Source organism: Arvicanthis niloticus, chromosome 8, assembly GCF_011762505.2.
Source record: "Arvicanthis niloticus isolate mArvNil1 chromosome 8, mArvNil1.pat.X, whole genome shotgun sequence".
NCBI lineage: Eukaryota > Metazoa > Chordata > Mammalia > Rodentia > Muridae > Arvicanthis > Arvicanthis niloticus.
In genome coordinates this window covers 21,453,482-21,460,770 of record NC_047665.1, presented here as the reverse complement: position 1 = coordinate 21,460,770, position 7,289 = coordinate 21,453,482, and the positions used below count along the sequence as shown (strand labels likewise).

The 7,289-nt window shown below is 39.6% G+C and overlaps 1 non-coding gene across 1 annotated transcript; it reads left to right on the top strand.

The window, feature by feature from the left end:
- The first annotated feature begins 5,152 nt into the window (after window positions 1–5,152).
- Window positions 5,153–5,257, top strand: LOC117714506 (U6 spliceosomal RNA). The gene has a single exon (XR_004607573.1). It is a non-coding gene; the product is annotated as a U6 spliceosomal RNA (small nuclear RNA).
- Window positions 5,258–7,289: the final 2,032 nt, after the last annotated feature.

Below are 7,289 nucleotides of genomic sequence, written 5' to 3'. Positions count from 1 at the left end.
CAGTACCAGCAGTCAGAAATACCAGTATTAGGCAATAGTCAACAATTCAAAAGCCTTTCTAGAAATTGCTATGTCTACCCTCAAGGCACCTTCCAAACATTTAGCCTAAGATTATATTTTAAGGCAAGAGTTTGACCATTAAGCAAATTTATCTTCGTACCATGTATCAGCAAGAGCCATTTAACTGAATGTAAGACTTAGTGTCTTTTTTAAAGGCACTGGCTCCTTTCAGCAAAAATAGAATCCAGGGAGTGACAGCAGAGCCTCCTGCTGACTGAGCCATCTTTGCAAATAGTTGTTCTATTTTCAAAAGAAGAATATATTTTTTCAATCATGTTTAGACGTTGTGTAGCTTTGAAGACAAGCACACAGAGATTAATTGTCGTGTTGCGACCATTAGCAAAGCAGGCCTGAGCTAAATGGTAGGCTCAGAACATCTTTCTCATGCCACACACAGAATTTTATTTTCTGTACTGCTCTTTGATGGTCTCAAGGGTTCACTGTATTTATATAAAGATTCTTTGCCTCTCCAAAGCTTGGAATGTTTGTGTTTTAACACATCATCTTCAAAGACTCCAGTGTGAAAAGAAGAATTCATTTTTTAAAACCTGTTATCTATATATCAGAGTTATTTACCAAAGAAAGGGAACTTTTTATAGCCAATTTGTATAGATCAGTGGTTCTCAAGAGGGGGAGTTTTTGTTCCCTAGAGGCCATTTGGAAAAGTCTGAAGATACGTGTGGTCACAGCTAGTATCTAGTGGGCAGAAGCTAGGGGCTCTTTAAAGTGTTTACAGTGTCCAGGACAGACCCAGAGCAAAAAATTATATAGGCTAAGTGTCAATCAAACTATGGCTGACCTGGCTGTAGATATTTTGCTTGCATGTCACAATAGAACTTTGTTCCATCCAATGGAGAATTAGCTCATAATAGAACAGAACAGGAACCATTGTCCTAAGAAACTGTCACTGATGTCATGTGTTGCCACGAGTGGACACATCCTTCATTTCTCTACATGTCTGGTCAAAGAGAAGACTGCCATGCTGGAATCAAGGCTCAACTCATAGCAGTTAGGACTTACATAGCACAATATGTTAGAGGGAACTGGTGTTTTTCTTGTTAGTCATGGCAACCATCCCAACTGTCTGTGGAGATGATACAAGTAGCTCTGCCTTCTGCTGATATTTAGGGAGGAAAAACCCCTTACTATCTGAGTAGTTACTCTACCACTGATATGCAGCATGACCTTAGGGAACTCCCTGGCTCAACTACATTATGACTTGTGATTCTGGATGGCCTGTCACATGCTGAGAACACATGGTCCTGTTCTGTCCTCATATGAATCTAGATTGTTTTTTGAAAGCCACATCCACATTTTTCAATCCGGTCTTTCCCATACACCAACAGAGATGACTTAATCAAGGTTTGAGGAAACCCCTATGCTTATCTTATTTTCACAGCTTCTAGACCCCTCTCACCTTTTGGTCTCCATAAAAGACACCCTTTGCTTGGGGTAGAGCTTAGGAAGTGGCTCATAGAGGCTGAATCAATTCAACATGTCTTTATGCTTTCTTCTATAACACACGAAACTTGTTAAGGCAAATGTGTCAACTTCTTCGTAATTGTCACAAGCGCCCAAATTTCAAGGCAGCAACCATTCAACTTCCAAAGTAATATCAAAGTGGCTGATATTCCAAACAAAGCCTTCAGGTATATTTTTATCACTGAAAGCCTAAGCCAACATAGAGACTGCACAGGGGGCCTGGGACAGATTGTTCAATCTCTTTGTGCTAACCACAATTATAGTAAGAGGGTGTGGTGGTTTGAAAAGAGATGGCCTCACTAAACTCTTGTGTGTGAATGTTTGCCCCGTAGGGAGTGGCACTATTAGAGGCATAGCCTTGTTGGAGTAAGTATGACCTTGTTGGAGGAAGTGTGTCACTGTGGATGCCAGCTTTGAGGTCTCATATGCTCAAGTTAGGCCTGATGGGACAGTCTCTCTGCTATCTGTGGATCAAGATGTAGAATTCTCAGCTCCTCCTCCAGCACCATATCTGCCTGTTTGTTGCTATGTCTTCCTCCATGATGATAATAGACTAACCTTCTGAACCTGTAAGACAAGTTCAATTAAATGTTTTCCTTCATAAGTGTTGCCATGGTCACGGTGTCTTTTCATAGCAATAGAACCCTAACAAGACACAGGGGTAATGTGAGTTAAGAATAATGGCTTCATCTTAAAAAAAAAAAAAAAACAAAAAAAACAAAAAAAAAACCAAACAAACAAACAAACAAAAAAATACAAAACATCTTGTCAGTGTTAAGCATGTCCATGGGGACTCGAGGACTCAAACTGATTAAATGTCAGAATTCTGGAGAATAGATAGAAACTCTAAAATATTACCAAGGACAGCCTCAGAACTGAAGTGTTGTTGGATGGAATGCACATTGGTGTCAGACATTCTTTTAACAGCAAAAGACATCAGAAGGCAAGATGACAACGTCTACAGGGTTCAGAAGGAAAATGAAGTTAGCCCTTGAATTACAAATCCAATCTAGTAATCTGTGATGAACAAAGGTAAGATTAAAAAAAAAAAGTTCCCTGATATACAACAGCACAAAGAATACACCACTCACAAATCCCATGTACAGATGTTACCTAAAGGACTTGCTCTAAAAATCTATAAAGTTTTGCTTCTTTGTTTTGTTGTTGTTGTTGTTTTGTTTTGTTTGTTTGAGACTTGGTCTCACATGGACTAGGTTGCCCTCAAACTCAGTATGTAGTTGAGGATAACCTAGAACTCCTGATTTTCCTGCCTTCATCTCTCAAGAGCTTGGATGAAAGGTACACACCGCCATGGCCAGGTTTATGATGCACTGGCATAAGAAAAGAACATGGGGCATGAGAACATGCAATAATGAAGTGTGACCAGAAAGGGACAGGCAAGTCAGGATACAGACTGTAGGATCAAACAGCCTTAACCAGATCCCCTGTTTGGAGCAGCAGTAGTTAACACAGGATCACATTACTCTCCAACAGATTCCTGCGTGAGCGAGATTTATCAAATCATAATAGTTATACAGTGTTTTAGAATAATATCTGAAGACAAAGCACGTGAGGCTTAATTAAAGTGTGCTCATTGAATTTAAACGTTATAAATCTTAGCAATAAAAGATAATTAGACTAAACCAAGCTGGGAAGCAGAGAGGATCAGAGAGTGAAGATAAACGTTTAGGTTTAAGTCTTAATTTTCCGTAATAGAAAGCAAAGAGGTACTGTATGAAACAGATAATGTAAGAACACAGAAGTATGGACTTGGGACAGCTGCTCTTTGTAACTCTTACTTTTGACGTTTTCCTGGAGGCCTCAGGTGATGAGGTTGGATAAGACAAATAAGTTATAAGCATAAAATTGGAAAGGAGGCAGAGAAAGGATTCCTAGTTGTAGATAACACATTCCCACCATAGCGGGACCACAGAGAATCCTCTCAGAAATGGTTGCAGATTGTAAATGAGCCCTGCACATGAGTGGGCCTGACAAAAATGGATAGCCTTAATAAATTATAAGGAATGATAACATTTGCAGAAACAGCAGAAGGTAAATTACCAAGAAGAAACTTACACTGAAAATGCAGAAAGCCTTTCTGAGAATAACTTTGACATCCATCATCTGTGATAGAACAACAAAGTGAAAGCCAGCAAGCACAGAGACCCGAGTGCCCGAGGGTTTCTGTATGGCCCAAACGGTGTGGGTTTGCATGAGACATATCCCTCCATCTGGCATGTGCTTGAACATAAGGTCACCAGCTAGCAACATTGTAGAACCTTCATGGAGTGGGGCCCGGCTGGCAGAAGTGAGTGCTGGGGCCACATCTGGAAGAGTCTATCTCCCACAGCAGGGGCACAGGAGAAAAGCTACTTGCTCAGCTGCCACCATATAACCAAAAAGCCCCACTGCAGGGTATCAGTAACACAGATTGAGTCAATCCTGCCACCATGTCTTCCTGGTAATGTCAGACTGAAACTTCCAGAAACCATGAGCCAAGATACATCCTTCTTCTGCTAAACTGTTTCTTTAGTTGTCCCAGCATCCAGAAGAAGAAACAGCACACAAACATATGTTCCAGATTGGAACATGAGCTAGCAGGATAAAGAAGGAGTTCAATTCATATTGGAAATTAAAATGCTGTATACAATCTCAACAGTTAATGGGATGGGTTGCCATGTTTTGGGCACAGGCAGAGGAAAGGGGAGTGACAGAGGTCCCCACACAGTCCAAGCTGGGTCCAAGGGGCCGGTCGCAGAGATGACTTCAATGAGTGCTTCTCTTTGAACATACTGTGTAATGATGAGGTGACTGATTACTGTATCTGTCCACTTACATTTCCATCTTTATCTCTCGTGAAGATACCAGGAACCTTCTCATCTTGCTACCTTGAGTATGTACAACAAATGCTTTGGGAAGATTTTCAAGCAAACATTTTGGAGACAACCAAGTGGCCAATTGAAATGGGATGAAGGAAGCTCGCCGTCTCTTAATGTGTCTTGTGTAAACTCCAAAAACTACCCAGAAGAGAAGTGCTTTCCGCCCTTTTTACTAAGTCAAGAGAACACTGGCAGAAAGTGGTGATGCTGTCCTTTGCAGCCCGGGGACCTAAGAGCCTTTGCTAACTGTGACCCAAAATCCAGATGCCAAAAAGAAAAGGGAAATCCTTCCAACTTTGCAAAGTCATTGTTATTTTTTTTTAAGGGCAAGTTCTATAAGTAAAGTCACAGGATAGATGACACATTGGGAAAAATATTTCTAGCTCACTTCACATTAGATCACGTCATGTCCCAAGTGCACAGGCTATTTGTAGATAGTAGTCAGAAAATGGCCAGTTGTTTGTAGAAAAATGAGGTAAGGACATTAACAGAAATCTCCCAAGGAACAAACTAGCTTTTAAGTATGAAAAGTTGCTGGGCTTTACCTGTCAAAGAAGAAAACCAAATAAAAATTGCCCTGTGGTGCCAGTTTTAAGCTGGCAGTTTAGCCAAACCTAAAAGCCCATGGTAAATCTGAAAGAGGACAGAGTTGACTCATTGCCAAAGAGAACTGTTAATTCCATGTCTCCTAGAAAAAGCAATTAACCAATACTTACCAAAATTAAAAAGATGTTTACTTTAGTGGCACATATACAAAAACCAGAACGACACAGAAAAGATTAGCCTGGTCCCTGTGCAAGCATGTCCTGTTAGTCGATGCAGCATTCGGGATTTGGAAACATGCTTTTATCTGATGATCTAGTAATTCATTTGGGAGATTGTATGCTACACGTATGTCATACTTGCACAATCATGGGTTAACAGATTTTTATTATGATTTTAATAGCAAATGATTATGACATCATCCAACAATGCGATTCACTTAAATAAACTATAATGCAGCCCTCAGTGGAAAATGGGAAGCAAGAACTCCACTGAATATTTTTACACTGATGTTCATAACACAGTAACCCAAAGGCAGGAACAGCATGAACATTCACCAGTGATAGGAAAGATAAATATGTCTGTGTTTTATGTACACACACATATATACATATATATACACACAAATATGTATATATATATTTATACATGACTATTATACAGCTACATTAAGAGAAAGAAATGGGAAAAAAGAAGCTCTCTGTGTATAAATGTGGAACTATCTGGAAATACTTTAATGTATATTAATCCATTATGGCATTCTGGTATAAAATGACAAAATATCTCCAGAGTTCAGTTTTGCTCTATCTGCATGAAGAATTACTACAAGCACAAAGACATTCACAAAATGGTTATCTGTGCCATTTTGTCTATGTAACACATAAGAAACTAATAAAATTGGCTACTGATATTCCTCAAAAAAAGAAAGAATTTCTATTTCTAGGTATTTAAACAAAACAATGGGAAGCAAGAACTCAAATGAATATTTTTATGCTGATGTTCATAACATTATACACAGTAACCCAAAGGCAAGAACATCATGAATGTTTGTCACTGACTGGAAAGATAAATATGACTATGTTTTTGTATGTATGACAAATGCTTATATCATGTACACACACATCTGTACATATATATACATATATATATGTATATATATGTATATATATACATATATATGTATATATATACTTATACACGACTATTATTTGGAAAGTAAGGAAATTCTGACATATCACAACTTGAGTGAATAATAAAGACACTATGCTAAGTGAAATAAACAACATACAAAAGACAAATATTTCAGGGCTCTATTTATATAATGCATTAGACAGGTTTCTTCTGAAGAACAGAGGGATATAATGAATACATACAAAGGAGTTTGGTCCGTTGGTTTACTTATTGGCTGGGTAGTCCAACAGGGACTGGCTGCTCACTGCAAAAGCTAAAAATTCAGCAACTCTTTGGTCTGTGAGGCTGGACTACTCAGCAGTCTGAGTCTGGCACTAGAGGTCAGGAGGAGTCCTGGAGAGCTGATGCTCCTTAATCCCTGCTTGAAGGCCAGAGAAGCTGTGTTCTGATGGCTGGAAGGATGACAGACAGCACAGTAGCATTGAGAGAAGATACACACTCACCAGCGAGGAATGAGAGCGAGGCAGACCAAAGCATCTCTGTTTGTCCCTCAAATCCCATTGTGTCTGGGCTGCCACCAAGAAATAGCTTCACAAACCCACCCAGAGGTATGTATCTTAATTGGTTCCAGATCCAGTAAAGCAGACAGCCAGGGTTATCCACCATATACCAAACACCCAGAAGTGTCAAATTCATAGAGACAGAAAATAAGTTGGAATATACTAGAGGCTGAGAAGGGAGAATGGAAGCTCCTACTAAAGTCTCCATCAGGAAGATGGAGTGATTCTGCAGATGGAGTGTGGTACTGGCCTCACAGCTATAGGTGGTGTACTTAAAATCATTCCTGCTGTGCTACAAACATATGTTTTTGTGTCTTTGCTTACAAACAAGGTCTTGTTGGGTAGCCCACACGGGCCTTGAACTGGGGATTCACACACATACACTCATGCACACGCACATGCACACACACATATCTGCCGGGCATAATGGTGGTATACACACACATATCATAAAACCAAATACATACCATAATACCAAAGGAAATTGGCTGGTAATAAAGTCAGGAGTGTAAGTAGAAGATTCAGATCTGGGAGAGACACCACTCAACATATGTCTCCTGAGCTATGTAAATATATTATGTAATTACCCAACAAGTCATTTCTGAAGAGCCATCTGGACTTCTCAGATCACTTC